This window comes from Astatotilapia calliptera, chromosome 12 (assembly GCF_964374335.1).
Source record: "Astatotilapia calliptera chromosome 12, fAstCal68.1, whole genome shotgun sequence".
NCBI lineage: Eukaryota > Metazoa > Chordata > Actinopteri > Cichliformes > Cichlidae > Astatotilapia > Astatotilapia calliptera.
Window position 1 is genome coordinate 7,882,591 of NC_137433.1, and position 27,553 is coordinate 7,910,143.

At 40.4% G+C, this 27,553-nt stretch overlaps 1 protein-coding gene and 1 long non-coding RNA gene across 5 annotated transcripts in view; both read right to left on the reverse strand.

The window, feature by feature from the left end:
• LOC145432300 (ATP-dependent RNA helicase DDX54-like) overlaps positions 1 to 27,553 on the reverse strand; it is a 318,477-nt gene that overhangs the window by 43,326 nt on the left and 247,598 nt on the right. The gene's annotated exons all lie outside the window — the stretch shown is intronic.
• LOC145432417 (uncharacterized) lies at positions 13,041 to 13,601 on the reverse strand. Its single transcript, XR_013912704.1, has 2 exons — positions 13,370 to 13,601; positions 13,041 to 13,206 (listed from the first exon to the last, which is right to left on the reverse strand). It is a non-coding gene; the product is annotated as an uncharacterized LOC145432417 (long non-coding RNA).

The window sequence follows — 27,553 nt, forward strand, 5'->3', positions numbered from 1 at the left end:
CTTGCATTAAACCTGCATAGCTGTTTTCACATTTATAACAAATCACCTAAGTGACCGGCAGTGATCGTATAGTGCTCTGAGTTGTTGCCTAAACAAGCCCTCTTCAAATCGGAGTTACAGCAGAGAGAATATGGCACTGAAGCAATGATGACAGCTTTAATAACCTATTTTATCTTCAATTATTCTTGTATGAAATTCTCTTAAAGTAGCAACTGAATTTCAACCAACTCAGCTAGCTCTGCATATTTTATTTCCTCTGTTAAAATAAAATGTGGCGGAGCCCAGCTGTAATTGTACCTTGCATTAATATGGTGTATTATTGATGGTGACACAGCACTGCTTAGCATGTCGTCCTGAATCTCAGGTGTGCCAATGACCTGTGCAGTATATGAGGCACTAAAATCCTGGTGGATTTCTGGGATACGAACAGGACGGAGTCATGTGAGCTCTATCAATATTGCACCACTTACGTCTCAGACCTGTATTTATGTATTTATGCTCTGAAATCGCGCTGTAATATCCAGTTAACTGTCCACATTTGTACTCTGTTTTTCCATTTATTATATTTTTTTTCATTAATTTGTCTGAAAAAAGATCCACGTAGTAACCAAAGAGAGACTAAATCAATGGTCTCTAATAGCAGCCAAATTATAAGAGCTTTCATTAGTGATGGTGAGATGAAGCCTTGTGATGAACTGAAGCTTTCCATCCAACTGGTCGACTCATGGTTCGAAGCATTGTGACGATTCATTGGCTCTACTGCGCCATCAAGTGGACGATTAAAGTCAGACAGGCTCAATGATTATAATGATGTGATGTGTAAACCTCTAAACTTACAGTTTTTTCTGAATGCTTAAACCCTAACTGTGATTCCTGTAGCACAATCTCTAAAACTATTCAGACTTATAGCAAAACCACTCACTGAGTTTGCAAAACTAAAAGCACATAAACTGCTTTGCACTCAGTTTGCAATTTTGTAACACACACTTTGCAAAACGGTAGGCACAATTCACTGCACAACACTCAATTACCAAATTTCCAACACACTCCTAGCAAAAGTATACACATGTATGGCTATCATTAACACTAATTTGCCAACTGTCTGGCACACTTTCACATGTGAAAACTTTTTTAGATAATTAGTTCACTTTGCAATCAGCCTAAGCACTATAATACAGGTAAGCTGTGTGTGCGGAGTACAATGGAGGGAGCAGAAAGAGTGAGAAGTAGAGGAGGCCGAGGAAGAGGACGTGGAGGTGAAGAAGTAGGATGAAGAGGATGACAAGGACAAGGAGGAGCAAGAGGAAGACGAGGAGGGGGGAGAGGAAGATGAGGAGGGGGGAGAGGAAGGGTAGGAAGAGTAAGAAATAGAATTGCTGATGACAATAGTGGACCATGTAATCAACCATGTAATCAACCGTGGAATGACCCTGAGGGTAGCTGGCCAACGGGTCCAGCCTAACTCGAGCCGCTACACTGTAGCAAGTACCATAAGGACATCTTGAAATGAGAATCGGTTAGTACAGTCACTTCGCACAAAGATTTGTAGCACTGCCATATGCCAATGAGAAACACACCAATACCATTGATGTAAAAATACTGAAATTGTTACTTTACAGAATTGCTAGATGACCAGATGCTGGGGGCAGAGGAAGCATGTTCACTGCAGACCAAGTAACCCATATAGTCATTATGGCGATTGCAAATAATCCTATACTTGGAAATGAACACTTGTGTTTGTTTTGATGTGTTTCAAGTACACCAGTACTTGAAGTTTGGATCCCTCTATGCTTATGGATCTATGACAGAAGTATGAGCTCAAACTGACATAGCCTACCTTGTGCACAGAGAAAGCAAAAGCCAGATGTGTTTTGTATTCATACCATCAGTGTGCAGTTGGCGCATTGTGTGCTTAGTAGATGATGGCTTGTGTGTACTGTTTGATACGGAAACACCATTTTTACGAAGGTGTGAAGAGTTAATCTAGCTGTGTTTGCTTTTGCAAGAGAACTACAATGTTTTGATTATTGGGTGACAGGTTTTCTTATTTGTGTGAAGAGTTTTGCAAAATTAGCCAATAGTTACAAAAAATGTGCTTAGGCATTCAGAAAAAACTGTAATAAACTAAAAGACAGAAATCAGATTATAAGATCTGTGGTGTTGTTGATTTATATTATGGTACTTATCATTTGTGATATTTATTACTGTGTGCATACTTTATTAGGAGAGATGAGATTAAATGTTGTCAGACAAATATTCTCTTCCTTGCTGGTTCCATCGAAGGAGAAATGTTCAAGTAAGTATGTAACTGGGACGTAATCCAATTCCACAACACAATGTGACGGGGAATCAGCTGTGTTTTGCTGCCCAATTTATTTAGAATCTGGTGCAAACCGGCGAGCCAGTTCCTGAATCAGTCACGTGGTACGGACTGCCCGCGAGGCCTCGAACATCACTGCATACGTAATCAAAGCAAGCCTCGATACGCGCTTTACAAAACTACCACGAGATTACCCGACACACGCTTCAAAGCTTCGACACACAGGAGACATCACTACTGCACACAGCCTTCACACGACAACAGGTGCACCACACTGCTAAGTGTGTTTTGTGTTTAGAGTTTTGCTAAATGGGAGACTGAGCTTTGAATAGTGTTTAAGATTTTGGCAACAGTGGGACTGATTTGATGAAAGAGTTTTCATAGTTGACAGTTTAGTTTTTACAATGGGGTTTAGTGTTTTAGCAATTCAGAAAAACTCTAATACACCTGTGCTTTTCCCAGCAACTGAGGCTTTTACCCTGCACAGTTTAAGGTATGATAAAGCACTGACCTTATAAATGGCACAAAATACACATTTTAGCTGGGAGCTGGTCATTCACAGGGGAAAGGCTCCATTGTACAACAACAACAACAGTAGTAATAGTAATAATAAATTATTATTAGTCAGGCAAGTATATCATATACCAAACATGCTTCCAAACTAATGACATTTTTTGCATTCTTCACATCAGGTCAAAATGTACTTTTTTTTAAAAAGTGACTGGCACTGCGGAAATGGATCTACAGCACCACTTAAGAAATTTTAAAGAACTTCTAACAACTTATTTACAGCTTGAAATACGTGTATGACATTTATTACACACAGATTCAGTGAACCCAATCCAAAGAGGAAGTCTGGAAGTCCGCCATTTTGAATGTAAAATGACATTTTGGCACAGTTTTAGTGTTTTCCAGGCATCGCTGGTTTACACATTCGCCTGCAAAGTGAGAGGTCACTGGTTAAATTCCATTTGGTTACTTCAGGAACTTTTTGGGGTTACTTCAGAAAGGGACATCTTCGTCAAAGCCATGTTTGTGGTGGAATTTTGATCATTTATCACTGGACATAAGATTTTCATCTCTAAAAATGTATTTTGTCCAGTCTGTCCCAAACTTCACACTTTTGATGACAGTCTGGCGACGACTACATGCCAATATCTGGTCACACATGGTGCCACAGTTCTCATATAACATTTTAATCAAGACTACCCCACTGTGATTGAAGCATTTCTTGCAAAACAATCATAACCAAACAAAACCTTTCCTGTTCTGTAAATGAACAGTAGGACAAAATGATTACTAGTCATTGCGGAAAGCACAATTAATGTTTTTGTTTACATCGTTGGAACGAGGAAAAATTCCCCCACCACAAAAACAGAAATACTCATGAAAGCAACCTGTAGTGCAAACACGAGGGCTGAATTTATTACTTCCTGCACTAGAAACCTGCCGATGTTGCTGATATGGATAGATCACCAGTCTTCCTTGTCTTTATCTTATTATCTCCTGTTGAGATGTCGCAGCAGAAAATGCAGCCTGGCCTGTTGAAACATTGTTTTTTTTTAGTGTTTCAACTGAAAAAATAGAATGCCTTTGATCCAAATGGAATGCATCTTGTGAAAAAAGGTGACATCTTGTGACATCACAAGATGATGACATAGATCCTTTGTTATGTCATCATCTTGCTGAGAGAAAAAACCCTTAAGTAGGAGCTTTGCTCTGTTAAACTTTAATGCTCAACGGACCTTGACCTGACAGCAAGCAAACCCTTTTTGGAGAGTTTTGAGAGAATTTTACTTAGCAATTCACCGACCAAGCCGACACATTTCACCATGTCAGCTCACCCATCCTTCAGCTCAAATGAGCTTGGATTAGTTAAAGGGAGCATTTTGGGAAAGCACTACAAGGTAGAGGCTTTCCTCGGAGAAGGGGGCTTTGGTATTGTAGCCAAATGTCGTGATACCATGACTAACCGAGCTGTGGCTATTAAAGTGAACAAGAGCCGCCCTGATATTCTGCAACAGGCGAAATTGGAAATTTTCATCCTGGAGCAGCTGCGAAGGTTGGATTCAGATGCCGCCAACATTGTTCAATGGGACGGCTTTTTTCACGACGGAGAGCGGGTTTGCCTGAAATTTGAACTCCTTGATCAATGCCTGAGGGACTACATATGGGACCGGAAAAACCACTGTCTCCCCATAAGCGAAGTCAGGCCAATTTTAGGTCAACTGACAAATGCTCTGTCCCACCTGGGTTCTGTGGGAATGGTGCACGCTGACCTCAAACCTGGAAACATCATGGTTGTAAACCGCCATGAGTCTCCCATCAAAGTCAAACTTATAGACTTTGGCCTCGCATGTCCTGCGTCTGCAGTGATGCCTGGTGACCGTGTGGGGACGGTTGGTTATTGTGCACCTGAGGTTATGCTTGGCCTTCCTTACAATGAAGCAATTGACATGTGGTCTCTGGGGCTGGTAGCTGTGGAGCTTGCTACAGGGCTGCCACTCTACCCTGGAAATGAAGACTATGATGTTTTGAAATTCATCATAGAGACTCAGGGTCAGCCACCAGATCATGTTCTAGACTCTGGCGTCTACACTGAAGACTATTTCATTGAAGACAAAGACAAGCAACAGCGCTGGACATTTAAGACTGACCAACAATTTCAGTATGAGACAGGATATGAGTCCCTGGAGACAAGATGCATAAAACTGACGCGTCTGGATGACCTTGAACAAATAATAATGTTTAGACGAGGACCAGAAGCTGGCCAACGCTTATTTGTCAGCTTAATTAAACAGATGTTGGCCTTGGATGCACACCAGCGGATAACACCCTCTCAGGTTCTCCGGCATCCCTTTTTCAGCCCTAAGAGTTCCCTGTGCATTGACATGAGTGCTGAAATATCACAAAACCCTGTGGTCTTTCAGCACCCTTCAAACTTGGAAAGCAAGAGATCACAGAAAATCAACTGCAGTTTTCAAAACTCGGTTGAATTTTCTCAGCAAGTATTCGTCCACACATCAGCCAGTCCATCATTCAGCTCAGATGAGCTTGAATTAGTTAAAGGGAGCATTTTGGGAAAGCACTACAAGGTAGAGGCTTTCCTCGGAGAAGGGGGCTTTGGTATTGTAGCCAAATGCCGCGACACAACAACCAACCAAGCTGTTGCCATTAAAGTCAACAAGAGCGACCCTGATATTCTGCAACAGGCACATGTGGAAATTTTCATCTTGGAGCAGCTGCGAAGGTTGGATCCAGATGCCGCCAACATTGTTCAATGGAACGGCTTTTTCCACGACGGACAGCGGGTTTGCCTGAAATTTGAACTCCTTGATCAATGCCTGTGGGACTACATAGGGGACCGCAATAAACAGGGTCTCCCCATAAGCGAAGTCAGGCCAATTTTAGGTCAAATCACAAATGCTCTGTCCCACCTGAGTTCTGTGGGAATAGTGCACGCTGACCTCAAACCTGGAAACATCATGGTTGTAAACCGCCATGAGTCTCCCATCAAAGTCAAACTTATAGACTTTGGCCTCGCATGTCCTGCGTCTGCAGTGATACCTGGTGACTTTGTGGGGACGGTTGGTTACTGTGCACCTGAGGTTATGCTTGGCCTTCCTTACAATGAAGCAAGTGACATGTGGTCTCTGGGGCTGGTGGCTGTGGAGCTTGCTACAGGGGTGCCACTCTACCCTTCGGAGAATGACTATGATTATCTGAAATTCATCATAGAGACTCAGGGTCAGCCACCAGATCATGTGCTAGACTCTGGCGTGTACACTGAAAACTATTTCATTGGAGACAAATACAAGCAACAGCGCTGGACATTTAAGACGGAAGAACAATATAAAGGCTCTGTTCCAGGGACAGGACATGAATCCCTGGAGACAAGATACATAATACTTACACGTCTGGATGACCTTGAACAGCTAATGATGTTTAGACGAGGACCAGAAGCTGGCCAACGCTTATTTGTCAGCCTAATTAAACAGATGTTGGCCTTGGATGCACACCAGCGGATAACACCCTCTCAGGTTCTCCGGCATCCCTTTTTCAGCCCTGGCCTCTCTAAAAGGTTCCCATGTATCAACATTGAAAGACCATACTGAATCAGTCTCCAGCATGGCATCTTCCACCCTGGACAAAAGTGATAAAAATACAAACCGGGGTTGGAAAATGACATTAACAGCAAATTACAATGCAAAAATTAATTAAGCTGCTCCAAAAATGATCACTTTGGCTTCTTTTTTTAAAATTTTCACTCCCCCCACCCCAACCAGTCGTGGCAGAGGGCTGTCCCTTCCTGAGCCTGGCTCTGTTGAAGGTTTCTTCCTTTTTAAAGGGAGTTTTTCCTTCCCACTGTCGCTAAATGCTTGCTCATAGGGAAATCTTCTGATTGTTGGAGTGGCCAAAACTCTAGGGGAAGTAGCAATTCTTGTGAAAATTTAAAAAAAAAAGCCTACCAATCTTCAAAGCGCAGCAGTGGACACCTTACCATCACATCAGTCCTTCAATCAGACCTAAAACACCACCTTTACAGAAATAAATTCCATACAAATTGGAAATAAATTGCGTAATAATTGTTGTTTTTGATTGTTTATAAATATATAGAGCTACCCTTCAGCCTCCTAGTAGACATACCTGTGTTATGAATGTGAAACTCCTCTGATTTTCAGAAAAGTTGACCTCTGACCTTGAAGTCAAGGTCATTGAGATTTAAGCTTCACAGAGATTTTCAGTAGATGCAACCATGGTATTGACTTGAAAATTCTACACTATCAAAGACTTAGGTGCCCACAGCACCTCGCCATATACAAAAGATTTTTCTATTCATTTATGTATTATTAGTTTATTTATTTCTTCATCCCGCTCTCTCTCTTTTTTTTAATTCACCTTTCTGTAGCGATGCTCTGGACATTTCTAAACCCCACAAGTTCAGCCTCAATTTTCAACCCAATTTTCCTATACTTTCACTTGAACACGTCCAGCCTTCACCTCTCACCGGTCCTCGTCCCCTCTTCTCACAGCTTCCTGTGTGGCCTCCCAAATCAAACACAGGCCCAAATCAGCCGTTTCTTCTTCTCTGTTCATTCTCTCTTCATCTTTTCAGTCTTTTCTTGGCGGTTAACTCCCAGCATGGCAAATATGAACTCAGACAGTCCAATGCAGTGCTTTCACACAGTCATGTCACTGGTACTCTTTCCAGCTTGTAATTCAGAGCACATGTTCCATTAACATACATGCTGCTGGACCCTTCAGTGTTTTAGGTCAGTTGTACTGTCTTCTGCCTGCTGTTAATTCTTCAAATCTACGGTGTTGTTCTGTCTGTTTTCTGTCTTCATCAGGAGATTGACTGTCCTTTAAGCTTCTTCTCAGGATAAGGGCAGGATGAGAGGTGAAGCTGTAAAATTTCAGCCAAAGCCTGGCCTGTTTGTCGTTCCAATTATGTTAATCTATCATTTTGCCGCTGTACTCATCTGAGGTTGAGCCAAGTCCATGGGCACCTGTATTAACACACTAAGACATTTATTTAATATCATTTTCATTACTATTTCTTAGCACTTTCACTCTCTAATTCCTCTGTTTTCCTTTTGAAACGTCTCTCACAAGCTCACAAGCTATATTCAGACTTCCTGCTTCACTTCCTGCCAGACACACACACACACACACACACACACACACACACACACACTCTTCACTTTACTGGATTTTCATCCGTTTCTACAGCCTAATCAAGCTCTTATTTTATGTTCACACTCTATATACCCTCTGTAACTCTACTAATTCTAATATAAAAAGAATGCACCCTCAGTACAGAAAAACAGAAAAGTCAGTGATGCACAAATGTAGCAAAAATAGGAAACATTAGAACTGTAAATGTTTTCTTCCTTGTCTGCAGATTAACAGTCCACAGGTTGGGTGCTTGCACTCTGTTTCGTTCCCTGGAGATGAAGGAGAGAGAGCTCAGAGGACAGCAAGATGGAGGAGTGAAGGAGAAGGTGGTGCAGCTCAGTGTCCAATCAGGAGTGAGCAGTTCTTTCACCACCTTCATTGCTGTCAACAAAGACAACAGAGAGGCGATCCAAGGACCTCTGCACCGCAGACATATTCTACCACCCTGTGAGGTTTGTTTAAAGCAAACAAAGTAATACCATGAAACTGTTAACAGCAGGATGTCAGAGTCAATAGAGAGGACTCAAAAGAGCAACTTCAAATCAAACTATTTATGTAGTAGGTGTTTCTTTGCCAATGTCTTTCCCCTGCATTAGAAAGTAATAAGCCAGATGGAAGTACAACACACATCTATGCATTTCTATAAAAACTGACCTGCCCTGAACTTATAATCTCTCTCTCTCTCTCTTTGTTTTTCCTTAAAGTGATGGCTGTCCATTCGTCCTGTAAAAGTTGTAAATATAAACCTGAATGAATGGGAGTAGAAACTGTGTGTGCGCATGAAGACATGCTTGTGTCGCTGAGATTGAACAGATTTATGTATGTTCACGTAGCCAAGTGATAATCATATATAATAATCACTGAATAGTAATAATGTTATTGAACAGGTTAAACATTTAGATATCACAAAAAGTTGCAAAAAAGCAAAAAAAAAAACCACACACAGCTGTGAAGTCAGCTGCACATGAATAACATTAGTACAATGACAACTTTAATCAGAGTGAGTTCAGAAGATCCAAAAGTGGGACACTAAAAACAAGCTAGTGAAAGCAAAAAGTGACTTTGAAAAATTTATTTCATAGAATTAAAGCACTGATAGGAAAAAAAACTAAACATGAGAAGAATGGCAATCCTGCAGCGACCAATCAAAGAAGACTGTAATGGCTGCATTGTAAAGAAGTGAGTGAAGAAAGCTGATTTTTTTTTAGTTTTTCTGAGATATGCAGAGTTTTAACGAACAATTTGAACACTATTATTCATTTACATTATTTGTTCTCAACAGAGATGGGCAGTAATGCGTTACAAGTAACGAGTTACTGTAATCCGATTACAGGCACTTGCCCTGGTGGCCATTCTTTCAGTGGGCATTTCTCAACAACAACTACAAACACTAGTGAAGTGAATGGGCATTTAATTAAATAATGAAACATTTAATTCAATAATTAATGGCATATTTAATTCATTCATTTTGTCACTCCTGGCCCTCCACACCTCACTGCCATGATTGTTTGTGTAGTTATTGGATTCTAAAACTACTAGAATAGAATAGAAAACACATAAGATGCAGTCTCTGTTTTTTCTTCACCTTATTAATTTGAACTGAACTGAAATAAATCCGTTCTTTTCTGTATGGTAATGACTAGGACCTGTCCCAGCTGTCTCTGGTGGATTCAGTATTGTCTCCAATGTTTCTGATAACTTCCAGTTTGGGAAGTTTCCCATGCAGGTGAGGAATGCAGTGACTGACAGACTACCCCTCCTTCATTTAGGACCCATGCCAAACACTGAGTAAAGACTTCCTTGCATTAAACCTGCATAGCTGTTTTCACATTTATAACAAATCACCTAAGTGACCGGCAGTGATCGTATAGTGCTCTGAGTTGTTGCCTAAACAAGCCCTCTTCAAATCGGAGTTACAGCAGAGAGAATATGGCACTGAAGCAATGATGACAGCTTTAATAACCTATTTTATCTTCAATTATTCTTGTATGAAATTCTCTTAAAGTAGCAACTGAATTTCAACCAACTCAGCTAGCTCTGCATATTTTATTTCCTCTGTTAAAATAAAATGTGGCGGAGCCCAGCTGTAATTGTACCTTGCATTAATATGGTGTATTATTGATGGTGACACAGCACTGCTTAGCATGTCGTCCTGAATCTCAGGTGTGCCAATGACCTGTGCAGTATATGAGGCACTAAAATCCTGGTGGATTTCTGGGATACGAACAGGACGGAGTCATGTGAGCTCTATCAATATTGCACCACTTACGTCTCAGACCTGTATTTATGTATTTATGCACTGAAATCGCGCTGTAATATCCAGTTAACTGTCCACATTTGTACTCTGTTTTTCCATTTATTATATTTTTTTTCATTAATTTGTCTGAAAAAAGATCCACGTAGTAACCAAAGAGAGACTAAATCAATGGTCTCTAATAGCAGCCAAATTATAAGAGCTTTCATTAGTGGTGGTGAGATGAAGCCTTGTGATGAACTGAAGCTTTCCATCCAACTGGTCGACTCATGGTTCGAAGCATTGTGACGATTCATTGGCTCTACTGCGCCATCAAGTGGACGATTAAAGTCAGACAGGCTCAATGATTATAATGATGTGATGTGTAAACCTCTAAACTTACAGTTTTTTCTGAATGCTTAAACCCTAACTGTGATTCCTGTAGCACAATCTCTAAAACTATTCAGACTTATAGCAAAACCACTCACTGAGTTTGCAAAACTAAAAGCACATAAACTGCTTTGCACTCAGTTTGCAATTTTGTAACACACACTTTGCAAAACGGTAGGCACAATTCACTGCACAACACTCAATTACCAAATTTCCAACACACTCCTAGCAAAAGTATACACATGTATGGCTATCATTAACACTAATTTGCCAACTGTCTGGCACACTTTCACATGTGAAAGCTTTTTTAGATAATTAGTTCACTTTGCAATCAGCCTAAGCACTATAATACAGGTAAGCTGTGTGTGCGAAGTACAATGGAGGGAGCAGAAAGAGTGAGAAGTAGAGGAGGCCGAGGAAGAGGACGTGGAGGTGAAGAAGTAGGATGAAGAGGATGACAAGGACAAGGAGGAGCAAGAGGAAGACGAGGAGGGGGGAGAGGAAGATGAGGAGGGGGGAGAGGAAGGGTAGGAAGAGTAAGAAATAGAATTGCTGATGACAATAGTGGACCATGTAATCAACCATGTAATCAACCGTGGAATGACCCTGAGGGTAGCTGGCCAACGGGTCCAGCCTAACTCGAGCCGCTACACTGTAGCAAGTACCATAAGGACATCTTGAAATGAGAATCGGTTAGTACAGTCACTTCGCACAAAGATTTGTAGCACTGCCATATGCCAATGAGAAACACACCAATACCATTGATGTAAAAATACTGAAATTGTTACTTTACAGAATTGCTAGATGACCAGATGCTGGGGGCAGAGGAAGCATGTTCACTGCAGACCAAGTAACCCATATAGTCATTATGGCGATTGCAAATAATCCTATACTTGGAAATGAACACTTGTGTTTGTTTTGATGTGTTTCAAGTACACCAGTACTTGAAGTTTGGATCCCTCTATGCTTATGGATCTATGACAGAAGTATGAGCTCAAACTGACATAGCCTACCTTGTGCACAGAGAAAGCAAACGCCAGATGTGTTTTGTATTCATACCATCGGTGTGCAGTTGGCGCATTGTGTGCTTAGTAGATGATGGCTTGTGTGTACTGTTTGATACGGAAACACCATTTTTACGAAGGTGTGAAGAGTTAATCTAGCTGTGTTTGCTTTTGCAAGAGAACTACAATGTTTTGATTATTGGGTGACAGGTTTTCTTATTTGTGTGAAGAGTTTTGCAAAATTAGCCAATAGTTACAAAAAATGTGCTTAGGCATTCAGAAAAAACTGTAATAGAATATAATTTTATATTTATATTTCAATATCACAGTAATCTTCCAATTTAGAACTACAAGTTAAAAAAAAACTAACATAAATAAAATACACTTCAGCTAATTACTTTAAAAAATAATTTATTTTCCCAAACCACGCAGAGCCGCACTAAAAGGACTAAAGAGCCGCAGGTTGCTGACCCCTGCACTAACCTATTCAGCTGCTTGTGAATGCAAATATCTAATCAGCCAATCACATGCCAGAAAAAAAAAGGGTGATTTAAGTGACTTTGAAGGCAGCATTGCTGTTGGTGACTGATGGGCTGTTTTACGTTTTTCAGACACTCCTGATCTTCTCAAATTTTCTCAGGAATTTACAGAGAACAGTCCAAACTGAAAAGCGAAATAAACATTTCCCTGGGTAAAAATTCCTTGTTGATTGCAGAAGTCAGAGGGGCGTGGCCATGCTGAAGGCAAGAGGAATTCTAAGCCAGTTTCTCAACCCAGCCCATCTGATATCAGTAACCACAACACATTCAAAGTCAATTAAAAGTCGCCTTTCTTGCCCGTTCCGATGCTCGCTTTCAACTTTGAAATGAGACCACTTGGACAACAGTAATGATAAATAATTGCAAATAGAGCACGTTTACAGAATTTAATGTCATTTTTATAGAGCACCTCTTATTTTAAGAAAAGATGGGCGAGACGATTTTTGAAACTAACTGCAAATTAAGCACACAATATTTAATATCTGTATTTTACCATTTTGATAAGACATATTTCAGTACTCCAAAACACTTTTATTAGACTGCCAACATGCTTACAAGTAGTAAATCCAGGTTAGTGGATCATAATTAAACATAACTCTGTGGCAAACGCAGAGTTCAGCAGGTCATCAAGGAAGAAGTGACGTGCATTTCTGCAGTGTAAAGATTCACAAATGATTTTCTCCTTAATCTACAGTCACACAAAGCGCCAGGAAAATCTTTGGTGATGTTCTCAGATGATTCTGACGCTTATCACCCAGTTCCTCCTGATGTCCTCCACACCATCAACCCTCTGTCCTCCTCCCAGTTTCTTCCTCAGCTTGCCTTTCTTATGGCCACCCCTTCCAAAACCTGACTTTTTAACTTATCCGAGCCACTTTTTGTTCTTGGAGCGGAGCTTCCTCATCCCCCCGCCCTGCAGGAACTGGTGCTTCTGCTTTTTCTTGCGCTGCTTCATGATCTGATCCTTTGTTTTCAGCTCCGAGCGTGCTTTGTGGTCACCGGAGCTCTGTACGTTTGGACCTCGTCGGCCACGGCCACGACCTGGGAGAGGCATGACACAACAAAGAGGTTGGAGGTTATAGCTCGCAAGGCTGGAAGAGGGACTTGAAGTATTTACCTTTAGAGTTGAGTTAAAACATGGTGGCTGATGTTCTATATTTAACAGGCAGACATGTTTGTGCTATTCATTTTGATGCCTTCCTACCTCTTGCTGGCTTCCTGCCTCCTCCGCCTGTTTCTCCATCTGATCCAGATCCTGTATCATCAATCTTGTATTTTTTCCTTCACTCCTCATAACTGACATGTCAGAGCGTTCTCACTCCCGAGGCGTAACATGTCGACGTTTTGTCACGTCCCGCGGCGTTCCTGAGGAACGCGAAAGGAGACCTTCGGCGTTCTTATGGTACGCGGCGGGTTATGGCTGGGATCCAGTGCAATGACGCTTCCGTGGTAATAGATGTTCCAGCCCTGTATTCCAGCCCTAAACCTAACCTTATCCCTAGCCCTGACCATAACCTTATTCCTGACCTTAACTAGGACTTTAATGAAGTTAAATAGTGTGTTTCTAAGCGATTTGAATAAAAAGAGCGAACATGTGTAGATTCAGTCCAGACGGTTCTCATATTTCCTCTTTTTTCCGAGGTCATCATTTAGGAACGTGGTGGGTAGCCGAAAACGTAATATGGTGACGATTTGTCACCTAGCGTAAAATGTTACGCTTTGGGAGTGAGAACGGGTTGGACATTCGGGACATGGCTGAAAACTTCAACATTGAGGTAAAAACAACGGCGGGGTATAGTCCCTGGAGCAACGGACTACTGGAGAGACATAACATGACACTTACAGAAATCCTCCTGAAGGTAAAAAAGGAACGAGGATGTGACTGGCACACTGCGCTAGACTGGGCCCTTATGGCCAAAAACAGTATGCTTAATGTACATGGTTATAGTCCACATCAACTTGTGTTTGGCCAAAACCCCAACCTTCCTTCTGTGTTGATGGATAAGCCACCTGCCTTAGAGGGCACAACTGTAAGTGCAAGAGTAGCTGAACATATCTCAGCATTACATGCCTCCCGGAAAGCATTTACTGAGGCAGAGTGTTCAGAAAGGATCAGGAGAGCACTACGCAAACAACTTAGGCCTACAGATGACAAATATGAGGCAGGAGATAAAGTATACTACAAACGAGTCGACTGTACAGAGTGGAAGGGTCCAGGTGTAGTTATTGGGCAGGATGGAACTGTTGTATTTGTAAGACATGGGGGGACTCTTGTAAGAGTACACCAGTCAAGATTGACTAAAGTGGATTCACGGACTGGAGATAAACAAATATCACACAGTACTACTGATGATGACAACAAAGACGCAGTTGAAAATGATGACACTGACACACCCGATGGGGAACAGAGTATTAGTGAGGAAGAAGACATCACTATTGACAGAGAAACTAACACTACAGAAAACATGTCTGTCACACACACTACAGAAAACATGTCTGTCACACAAACTGCAAATGAGCCCTCTACACCCACTGATCATGTCTCTGCAAATGTAAAGTTAAGATCAGGACAGCTGATTGCTTTTACCAACAGAGACAACGGTGTTCAACACACAGCCAGAGTGCTAGGCAGAGCGGGAAAAGCAAAAGGGCAATACAAAAACTGGTACAATGTGCAATATCTTGAGCATGATGGTAGTGAAGGTGAAAAGAAAGCTGTAGACATGTCACTTGTTGATGGTCTTTGCACTGAAGCTGAAAACAGAGATGCAGATGTACTCATAACAAGAGATATTTCCTTTGATTCTGCTAAGCAGCAGGAGATTGAGAGCTGGCAAAGTAATGGTGTGTTTGATGAAGTGAAAGACCTGGGTCAAAAATGTGTGTCTACTAGATGGGTCTGTACACTCAAAGAAACTACTAATGGTGTTGTCCCAAAGGCTCGACTTGTGGCACGGGGGTTTGAAGAGGTAAATACTAAAGAACTACAGAAAGACTCTCCAACATGTGCGTCTGAGTCCCTCAGACTGGTGCTAGCTGTGATATGTCAAAACAAGTGGAGAGTAAATTCAATGGACATTAAATCTGGCTTCTTGCAGGGAATGCAACTGTCAAGAGACATCTATCTTCGTCCCCCACCTGAAGCTGGCAAGGACAATGTTCTATGGAAACTGAAAAAGTGTGTTTATGGACTTGCAGATGCTTCACTTTATTGGTACAATAAGGTCAAAGACATTATGCTCAAAACTGGTGGTAAAATATCACAGGTTGATCCTGCAGTGTTCTATTGGCAGAATGAACAATCTGAGGTTACAGGAGTGCTTGCATGTCACGTTGATGATTTCCTTTGGGCTGGTTCAAGTCACTTTGCAACTCATATCATTCCTGTACTGAAATCTACCTTCCTTGTGGGCCGTGAAGAACATGACAGCTTTTCTTATGTTGGTATGGACATTTGTACAGTTAATGATGTAATAGAGGTGCATCAACAACTTTACATTGACAACCTACAACCGGTTCAGTTACAAGCAGCACGGGCTGTACAGAGGGAGGCTTCCTTAAGTGAAACAGAACGTGAGCAACTCAGGTCAAAAATAGGACAGATTTTGTGGGTTGCCAAACAAACAAGGCCTGATGTTATGTTTGACACATGTAGCCTTGGATCTAATATCAAAGATGCAACTGTACAGTCTATTCATGAAGTGAACAAAGTTATCCGTAAACTTAAGGCAGAGAAAGTGACTCTTAAGTTTCAGCACTTGGGTAACAGTGAGGATCTGGCATTGGTTGTTTTCAGTGATGCTTCATTTGGCAACCTTCCTGATGGCGGTACTCAAGGAGGGGCATTAATCGTCCTTATGGGTAAAGGAGGAAAGTTTTGTCCTCTCTTCTGGCAGTCTAAAAAAATCAGGCGCGTGGTCAGAAGTACACTGGCAGGAGAAACTCTTGCCATGTCAGATGGAATAGACAGTGCTGTCTTCCTGGCAACACTTTTTTCTGAGCTTACAACTGGTAACACTGGTCTAAACGCTCTTCCTTTGATCTGTGTAACTGATAATCATTCCTTGTTTGATGCACTCAAGTCTACTAAGCAGGTTACAGAGAAGAGACTGAGGCTAGAAATGAGCAGCATTAAAGAGCTCATACAAGCCAAGAAAATCAGACAGGTTTGTTGGTCAGATTCAAAATCTCAACTTGCTGATTGTCTGACGAAAAAGGGAGTTTCACCTTTAACCCTTCTAAAGGCGCTAGATGAAGGACTCTGGATACTGTAATCCTTTGTCTACAAAGTTGTCTTTGCATTCAAATGTACCATTGTTTATTGTGTGCAATGATAGTATGCTTTAAGTAAAGCAAAGCACTTTTGAAATGTTTTTTTTGTTTATATAAATATATACATATATGTATACAAATGTTTACAGGGGTGTGTATATAAATGTTTACTGGGGTGTGTTTATACTCTTATTTTATTTTTTTAAGAAAGAGGGAGATTGTTAACTTGTTAGTTTCTGTTTTATCGCGAGAGTACGGTTGCCCGCGAAGTGTTGTTGTTGTGGTCCGTATGTAAAATGGCGGAAGGAATAAAAGCGCTGTGAATGAGAGTACAACGTCGTGTCTTTTGAGTTAACACTATCGTTGTTTATATTTACTGCGGGAAGAAACGGTTTTTATAAGGAAAAACACTAGAAAGCACTCAGTCCCCCTCCCAACTCCCCCAGCCTTTCCTATTGGTGAAAAAATATACCATGTGGACCAATCAAAAAATGATAGGGCAACATAGCATTTAGTTGTTTACGAAGGCGGGCAGGTGTATACATATAGTTTGAGTCTGACGGCTCTTTGTTTGCTTCTCATCTGTAAACTCTGCATACTCTCTCATGTGATTCAGTTTGTTTTGAAAAGTCTCAACAGGATCTTGAGCTTTATTGTGAAAGGTTTACGTGGAAAACAAACAAGCGTACAGCGGAACCACGCGATGGTTTTACCGTCATTGTTGCTAACGAAAACACGTAAAAACAGGCACTTGCCCGCCCATAGTGTGGTTATATTAAATATAAGAGAAAGAGAGAACTTTAAGAAATTAATATAGCCACTAAGGTGACCGTCAAAACGATGAAAAATACTGCTGTAAACAGTTTCTTTTACGACATCACGAAACAAACGATAGCGTAATAGGAAACGATAGACATTTTTATATTGTCATTTGATATATATCGTTATATCGAACAGCCCTAACATACACTCTTATATTTGTACATATATTTATTCTTATAATTCTCAGATTTACCCATTCGTATATTTTGCTTGTTCTTATGTTATTGTATTTTGCACACCTCTGTTGCACACACATAAGAATTTCGCTCACATGTGCTGTACCAGTGTACCTGCACATGTTATGTGATACGGGAAATCTCCAATTTTTTTTTTATTTTGTTTTTTTTGAGATTAAATAATATACCATTGTAAAGACGACACAAGAGTTCCAGAGGCTCTTCTGGGAGCCAGAGTCGACCAGAAAACGTTTCCCCGAGCTTGAGTCCTCTATGAAGAGCAGCCTTTCCTTATCGGCAGCGGTCACAGCCGCTACAGAGCGCTGGCAGGCTTGTTTCCCTGGGCCTTAAAACTGCAAAGGCGGCACGGTGCTGTCACGCTGATGGTAAAAACACAGGCCTTTAACACAGTGCCGCTGTGCCACTTTATTTTTTAACAAAACACTACGCTTTATGTATAAAGAACTGCCTATTCTACTACTTATTGAAGAAAAAGAATCCACAAAAGATTATTTTTACTTTCTTTTATTTGTTCCAGATAAATTATAAATTATTTTTTAAAAAGCAATGAAATGCATCAGATGTCTCCCATGCTTTCTTTTCTGCTGTAATTTTTTTTTTTGAACATAAATTGGTCTATTGAAAATAAAATGTAGTAAGAACCACTACATTTTTTCAATAGGCCAATTTATGTTTAAGAAAACCCCAACAATCAAATGATCTCATCTGAGCAAGCACTGGGCGACGGTGGGAAGGAAAAACTCCTTTGTCTTAAAAAGAAGAAACCTTCGACAGAACCAGGCTCAGATGGTGCGGCTTCTGTCAAGACCGGTTGGGGGTTAGGTAGTTAAAAAACTACTCTAACGGTACAGCACTACAGCTTTTTGGTGGAAATGGGTGGAAGGATGGGTGTTACACCTCGTTTCATTGGAGGTCTTACAGGTGGTCGGGGTGTAGATTCAGCTTTTTTACAAATAGGTGGCAGAGGGACAGGACTAGGTCGTGGAATTATAACTAGTTGGGTGGGAATAGGTTGTCTGTGAAGGTTCTCAGTCATGGGAATAGGTTGCTTTCCACTTCTGGATATAGGTGGAACACACATCCTACGAAAAGGTGGTAGGTTGTCGGTCGAGAAAGTTTCCTTTTTCGTTGGTTGTGTGACTTGAGGAGCGGGTGTCAACTTTGTCTTTTTCGGTCTAATGGGTGGCAGTGGAGTCCGCTGTAACTGTTGTTCGTCAGATGCATCTTCCCTGCCTACGTAAATGTATTTATGTTCCTCAAAAAGGGCAATGTCTTTTTCAACTTGACTCATTGCCTCTTCGAGAAACATTTTGTAATTGTATTTTTTGTGCTGTGAAGGGGAGATAGTAAAAGGGAGGGATTGATATTCAAAGTTTAGCTCATTAAACCTCCTCTTTAGGCCCTGGAGAATGTTTTGTTTCTCCTGTTCGGCCAGTGGTTTAACTGTTTCCTGTTGTTTTGTTAACCAGGCATCATTGTCCTGCTTAGCCTTTTCTTTCTCTGCCTTTCTTCTACGCAGGTAGCCTGGAACGATTCTGTAATCGTTTTTCTGTAAATAAAAGGGGACAAGTCCAGATTTCTCAAGGAGCTGCTTGTCCCCTTTGCGTGTATCCACACAAGCAGGTTGAGCCATGACTTTCTTCATGCCTGTGTGTTCTGGTTTTTTCCTGAATGTGTGTTCAGGTTTTTCGCCTTCTGGCCTCTGTGGGCACATTTCGCGATGAGATGGGGCCTTAACTGTTCTTGGCACCATGGTCCTGTGTTCATTTTTATATTTATTTTCTAATACAATTGCTTCCCTGTATTTAGAAATATACATTTTAGGTTTGGGTGGAGGAAGAGTACTCTACTTTGGGAGAAGGTTATAAGCGCTTTCATCTGAAAACACAATTCAATCGCTAGCTTAAATTCACCTGCAAGGGAATTCTACAACTGTGTGTCGAGGCACCCCTATTTATAGATTTTTATGGCCTGGCATGTGACATCATGGTGGCCTGGCATGTGACATCATAGTGGCCTGGCATGTGACATCATGGTAGCCTGTCTTTGTTCTGTCATTTAAGCCCCACCCCCCTGGTTACTGTTGCTATTGTAACTATTATATTATGAATGCTGGTAGCTAGCATTCCACACACACACATACACTTTTTGCCAAGGTTCCAGCTGCAGTCACCAAGACATGTAAATGTATTTAGTAACCCTCTGGGGTCCAGAGTATAATTGGCCGTTTTTGACTACTTTAGATTTTACCTCTATATTTCACCTTTAAAAAAATCTTCTTCTTTTTTTTTTTGGCACAACCTCAAATATCTGAAATTTGAGTTAATTTTTCATTTATACTATATTTGCACAATAGATCTAAATTCAGACAAAAAAAATTCAAAATCCGAGTAGAAAATACTTGTCATTTTTACTGTAAAAGCCACAAACATGTTTAAGGAATTGTTTTCATAACTTGAAATGCGAATAGAAGTTGTACATTTGTAAAAATTATGCACAAGTTTTGCAAACAACTTTATGTTCAGTATAATATATGCAGGTTTTCTTCCTGAATACTATCGTTGTTTATATTTACTGCGGGAAGAAACGGTTTTTATAAGGAAAAACACTAGAAAGCACTCAGTCCCCCTCCCAACTCCCCCAGCCTTTCCTATTGGTGAAAAAATATACCATGTGGACCAATCAAAAAATGATAGGGCAACATAGCATTTAGTTGTTTACGAAGGCGGGCAGGTGTATACATATAGTTTGAGTCTGACGGCTCTTTGTTTGCTTCTCATCTGTAAACTCTGCATACTCTCTCATGTGATTCAGTTTGTTTTGAAAAGTCTCAACAGGATCTTGAGCTTTATTGTGAAAGGTTTACGTGGAAAACAAACAAGCGTACAGCGGAACCACGCGATGGTTTTACCGTCATTGTTGCTAACGAAAACACGTAAAAACAGGCACTTGCCCGCCCATAGTGTGGTTATATTAAATATAAGAGAAAGAGAGAACTTTAAGAAATTAATATAGCCACTAAGGTGACCGTCAAAACGATGAAAAATACTGCTGTAAACAGTTTATTTTACGACATCACGAAACAAACGATAGCGTAATAGGAAACGATAGACATTTTTATATTGTCATTTGATATATATCGTTATATCGAACAGCCCTAACATACACTCTTATATTTGTACATATATTTATTCTTATAATTCTCAGATTTACCCATTCGTATATTTTGCTTGTTCTTATGTTATTGTATTTTGCACACCTCTGTTGCACACACATAAGAATTTCGCTCACATGTGCTGTACCAGTGTACCTGCACATGTTATGTGATACGGGAAATCTCCAATTTTTTTTTTATTTTGTTTTTTTTTAGATTAAATAATATACCATTGTAAAGACGACACAAGAGTTCCAGAGGCTCTTCTGGGAGCCAGAGTCGACCAGAAAACGTTTCCCCGAGCTTGAGTCCTCTATGAAGAGCAGCCTTTCCTTATCGGCAGCGGTCACAGCCGCTACAGAGCGCTGGCAGGCTTGTTTCCCTGGGCCTTAAAACTGCAAAGGCGGCACGGTGCTGTCACGCTGATGGTAAAAACACAGGCCTTTAACACAGTGCCGCTGTGCCACTTTATTTTTTAACAAAACACTACGCTTTATGTATAAAGAACTGCCTATTCTACTACTTATTGAAGAAAAAGAATCCACAAAAGATTATTTTTACTTTCTTTTATTTGTTCCAGATAAATTATAAATTATTTTTTAAAAAGCAATGAAATGCATCAGATGTCTCCCATGCTTTCTTTTCTGCTGTAATTTTTTTTTTTTGAACATAAATTGGTCTATTGAAAATAAAATGTAGTAAGAACCACTACATTTTTTCAATAGGCCAATTTATGTTTAAGAAAACCCCAACAATCAAATGATCTCATCTGAGCAAGCACTGGGCGACGGTGGGAAGGAAAAACTCCTTTGTCTTAAAAAGAAGAAACCTTCGACAGAACCAGGCTCAGATGGTGCGGCTTCTGTCAAGACCGGTTGGGGGTTAGGTAGTTAAAAAACTACTCTAACGGTACAGCACTACAGCTTTTTGGTGGAAATGGGTGGAAGGATGGGTGTTACACCTCGTTTCATTGGAGGTCTTACAGGTGGTCGGGGTGTAGATTCAGCTTTTTTACAAATAGGTGGCAGAGGGACAGGACTAGGTCGTGGAATTATAACTAGTTGGGTGGGAATAGGTTGTCTGTGAAGGTTCTCAGTCATGGGAATAGGTTGCTTTCCACTTCTGGATATAGGTGGAACACACATCCTACGAAAAGGTGGTAGGTTGTCGGTCGAGAAAGTTTCCTTTTTCGTTGGTTGTGTGACTTGAGGAGCGGGTGTCAACTTTGTCTTTTTCGGTCTAATGGGTGGCAGTGGAGTCCGCTGTAACTGTTGTTCGTCAGATGCATCTTCCCTGCCTACGTAAATGTATTTATGTTCCTCAAAAAGGGCAATGTCTTTTTCAACTTGACTCATTGCCTCTTCGAGAAACATTTTGTAATTGTATTTTTTGTGCTGTGAAGGGGAGATAGTAAAAGGGAGGGATTGATATTCAAAGTTTAGCTCATTAAACCTCCTCTTTAGGCCCTGGAGAATGTTTTGTTTCTCCTGTTCGGCCAGTGGTTTAACTGTTTCCTGTTGTTTTGTTAACCAGGCATCATTGTCCTGCTTAGCCTTTTCTTTCTCTGCCTTTCTTCTACGCAGGTAGCCTGGAACGATTCTGTAATCGTTTTTCTGTAAATAAAAGGGGACAAGTCCAGATTTCTCAAGGAGCTGCTTGTCCCCTTTGCGTGTATCCACACAAGCAGGTTGAGCCATGACTTTCTTCATGCCTGTGTGTTCTGGTTTTTTCCTGAATGTGTGTTCAGGTTTTTCGCCTTCTGGCCTCTGTGGGCACATTTCGCGATGAGATGGGGCCTTAACTGTTCTTGGCACCATGGTCCTGTGTTCATTTTTATATTTATTTTCTAATACAATTGCTTCCCTGTATTTAGAAATATACATTTTAGGTTTGGGTGGAGGAAGAGTACTCTACTTTGGGAGAAGGTTATAAGCGCTTTCATCTGAAAACACAATTCAATCGCTAGCTTAAATTCACCTGCAAGGGAATTCTACAACTGTGTGTCGAGGCACCCCTATTTATAGATTTTTATGGCCTGGCATGTGACATCATGGTGGCCTGGCTTGTGACATCATGGTGGCCTGGCATGTGACATCATGGTAGCCTGTCTTTGTTCTGTCATTTAAGCCCCACCCCCCTGGTTACTGTTGCTATTGTAACTATTATATTATGAATGCTGGTAGCTAGCATTCCACACACACACATACACTTTTTGCCAAGGTTCCAGCTGCAGTCACCAAGACATGTAAATGTATTTAGTAACCCTCTGGGGTCCAGAGTATAATTGGCCGTTTTTGACTACTTTAGATTTTACCTCTATATTTCACCTTTAAAAAAATCTTCTTCTTTTTTTTTTTGGCACAACCTCAAATATCTGAAATTTGAGTTAATTTTTCATTTATACTATATTTGCACAATAGATCTAAATTCAGACAAAAAAAATTCAAAATCCGAGTAGAAAATACTTGTCATTTTTACTGTAAAAGCCACAAACATGTTTAAGGAATTGTTTTCATAACTTGAAATGCGAATAGAAGTTGTACATTTGTAAAAATTATGCACAAGTTTTGCAAACAACTTTATGTTCAGTATAATATATGCAGGTTTTCTTCCTGAATACTATCGTTGTTTATATTTACTGCGGGAAGAAACGGTTTTTATAAGGAAAAACACTAGAAAGCACTCAGTCCCCCTCCCAACTCCCCCAGCCTTTCCTATTGGTGAAAAAATATACCATGTGGACCAATCAAAAAATGATAGGGCAACATAGCATTTAGTTGTTTACGAAGGCGGGCAGGTGTATACATATAGTTTGAGTCTGACGGCTCTTTGTTTGCTTCTCATCTGTAAACTCTGCATACTCTCTCATGTGATTCAGTTTGTTTTGAAAAGTCTCAACAGGATCTTGAGCTTTATTGTGAAAGGTTTACGTGGAAAACAAACAAGCGTACAGCGGAACCACGCGATGGTTTTACCGTCATTGTTGCTAACGAAAACACGTAAAAACAGGCACTTGCCCGCCCATAGTGTGGTTATATTAAATATAAGAGAAAGAGAGAACTTTAAGAAATTAATATAGCCACTAAGGTGACCGTCAAAACGATGAAAAATACTGCTGTAAACAGTTTATTTTACGACATCACGAAACAAACGATAGCGTAATAGGAAACGATAGACATTTTTATATCGTCATTTGATATATATCGTTATATCGAACAGCCCTAACATACACTCTTATATTTGTACATATATTTATTCTTATAATTCTCAGATTTACCCATTCGTATATTTTGCTTGTTCTTATGTTATTGTATTTTGCACACCTCTGTTGCACACACATAAGAATTTCGCTCACATGTGCTGTACCAGTGTACCTGCACATGTTATGTGATACGGGAAATCTCCAATTTTTTTTTATTTTGTTTTTTTTGAGATTAAATAATATACCATTGTAAAGACGACACAAGAGTTCCAGAGGCTCTTCTGGGAGCCAGAGTCGACCAGAAAACGTTTCCCCGAGCTTGAGTCCTCTATGAAGAGCAGCCTTTCCTTATCGGCAGCGGTCACAGCCGCTACAGAGCGCTGGCAGGCTTGTTTCCCTGGGCCTTAAAACTGCAAAGGCGGCACGGTGCTGTCACGCTGATGGTAAAAACACAGGCCTTTAACACAGTGCCGCTGTGCCACTTTATTTTTTAACAAAACACTACGCTTTATGTATAAAGAACTGCCTATTCTACTACTTATTGAAGAAAAAGAATCCACAAAAGATTATTTTTACTTTCTTTTATTTGTTCCAGATAAATTATAAATTATTTTTTAAAAAGCAATGAAATGCATCAGATGTCTCCCATGCTTTCTTTTCTGCTGTAATTTTTTTTTTTGAACATAAATTGGTCTATTGAAAATAAAATGTAGTAAGAACCACTACATTTTTTCAATAGGCCAATTTATGTTTAAGAAAACCCCAACAATCAAATGATCTCATCTGAGCAAGCACTGGGCGACGGTGGGAAGGAAAAACTCCTTTGTCTTAAAAAGAAGAAACCTTCGACAGAACCAGGCTCAGATGGTGCGGCTTCTGTCAAGACCGGTTGGGGGTTAGGTAGTTAAAAAACTACTCTAACGGTACAGCACTACAGCTTTTTGGTGGAAATGGGTGGAAGGATGGGTGTTACACCTCGTTTCATTGGAGGTCTTACAGGTGGTCGGGGTGTAGATTCAGCTTTTTTACAAATAGGTGGCAGAGGGACAGGACTAGGTCGTGGAATTATAACTAGTTGGGTGGGAATAGGTTGTCTGTGAAGGTTCTCAGTCATGGGAATAGGTTGCTTTCCACTTCTGGATATAGGTGGAACACACATCCTACGAAAAGGTGGTAGGTTGTCGGTCGAGAAAGTTTCCTTTTTCGTTGGTTGTGTGACTTGAGGAGCGGGTGTCAACTTTGTCTTTTTCGGTCTAATGGGTGGCAGTGGAGTCCGCTGTAACTGTTGTTCGTCAGATGCATCTTCCCTGCCTACGTAAATGTATTTATGTTCCTCAAAAAGGGCAATGTCTTTTTCAACTTGACTCATTGCCTCTTCGAGAAACATTTTGTAATTGTATTTTTTGTGCTGTGAAGGGGAGATAGTAAAAGGGAGGGATTGATATTCAAAGTTTAGCTCATTAAACCTCCTCTTTAGGCCCTGGAGAATGTTTTGTTTCTCCTGTTCGGCCAGTGGTTTAACTGTTTCCTGTTGTTTTGTTAACCAGGCATCATTGTCCTGCTTAGCCTTTTCTTTCTCTGCCTTTCTTCTACGCAGGTAGCCTGGAACGATTCTGTAATCGTTTTTCTGTAAATAAAAGGGGACAAGTCCAGATTTCTCAAGGAGCTGCTTGTCCCCTTTGCGTGTATCCACACAAGCAGGTTGAGCCATGACTTTCTTCATGCCTGTGTGTTCTGGTTTTTTCCTGAATGTGTGTTCAGGTTTTTCGCCTTCTGGCCTCTGTGGGCACATTTCGCGATGAGATGGGGCCTTAACTGTTCTTGGCACCATGGTCCTGTGTTCATTTTTATATTTATTTTCTAATACAATTGCTTCCCTGTATTTAGAAATATACATTATAGGTTTGGGTGGAGGAAGAGTACTCTACTTTGGGAGAAGGTTATAAGCGCTTTCATCTGAAAACACAATTCAATCGCTAGCTTAAATTCACCTGCAAGGGAATTCTACAACTGTGTGTCGAGGCACCCCTATTTATAGATTTTTATGGCCTGGCATGTGACATCATGGTGGCCTGGCATGTGACATCATAGTAGCCTGTCTTTGTTCTGTCATTTAAGCCCCACCCCCCTGGTTACTGTTGCTATTGTAACTATTATATTATGAATGCTGGTAGCTAGCATTCCACACACACACATACACTTTTTGCCAAGGTTCCAGCTGCAGTCACCAAGACATGTAAATGTATTTAGTAACCCTCTGGGGTCCAGAGTATAATTGGCCGTTTTTGACTACTTTAGATTTTACCTCTATATTTCACCTTTAAAAAAATCTTCTTCTTTTTTTTTTTGGCACAACCTCAAATATCTGAAATTTGAGTTAATTTTTCATTTATACTATATTTGCACAATAGATCTAAATTCAGACAAAAAAAATTCAAAATCCGAGTAGAAAATACTTGTCATTTTTACTGTAAAAGCCACAAACATGTTTAAGGAATTGTTTTCATAACTTGAAATGCGAATAGAAGTTGTACATTTGTAAAAATTATGCACAAGTTTTGCAAACAACTTTATGTTCAGTATAATATATGCAGGTTTTCTTCCTGAATACTATCGTTGTTTATATTTACTGCGGGAAGAAACGGTTTTTATAAGGAAAAACACTAGAAAGCACTCAGTCCCCCTCCCAACTCCCCCAGCCTTTCCTATTGGTGAAAAAATATACCATGTGGACCAATCAAAAAATGATAGGGCAACATAGCATTTAGTTGTTTACGAAGGCGGGCAGGTGTATACATATAGTTTGAGTCTGACGGCTCTTTGTTTGCTTCTCATCTGTAAACTCTGCATACTCTCTCATGTGATTCAGTTTGTTTTGAAAAGTCTCAACAGGATCTTGAGCTTTATTGTGAAAGGTTTACGTGGAAAACAAACAAGCGTACAGCGGAACCACGCGATGGTTTTACCGTCATTGTTGCTAACGAAAACACGTAAAAACAGGCACTTGCCCGCCCATAGTGTGGTTATATTAAATATAAGAGAAAGAGAGAACTTTAAGAAATTAATATAGCCACTAAGGTGACCGTCAAAACGATGAAAAATACTGCTGTAAACAGTTTCTTTTACGACATCACGAAACAAACGATAGCGTAATAGGAAACGATAGACATTTTTATATTGTCATTTGATATATATCGTTATATCGAACAGCCCTAACATACACTCTTATATTTGTACATATATTTATTCTTATAATTCTCAGATTTACCCATTCGTATATTTTGCTTGTTCTTATGTTATTGTATTTTGCACACCTCTGTTGCACACACATAAGAATTTCGCTCACATGTGCTGTACCAGTGTACCTGCACATGTTATGTGATACGGGAAATCTCCAATTTTTTTTTTATTTTGTTTTTTTTGAGATTAAATAATATACCATTGTAAAGACGACACAAGAGTTCCAGAGGCTCTTCTGGGAGCCAGAGTCGACCAGAAAACGTTTCCCCGAGCTTGAGTCCTCTATGAAGAGCAGCCTTTCCTTATCGGCAGCGGTCACAGCCGCTACAGAGCGCTGGCAGGCTTGTTTCCCTGGGCCTTAAAACTGCAAAGGCGGCACGGTGCTGTCACGCTGATGGTAAAAACACAGGCCTTTAACACAGTGCCGCTGTGCCACTTTATTTTTTAACAAAACACTACGCTTTATGTATAAAGAACTGCCTATTCTACTACTTATTGAAG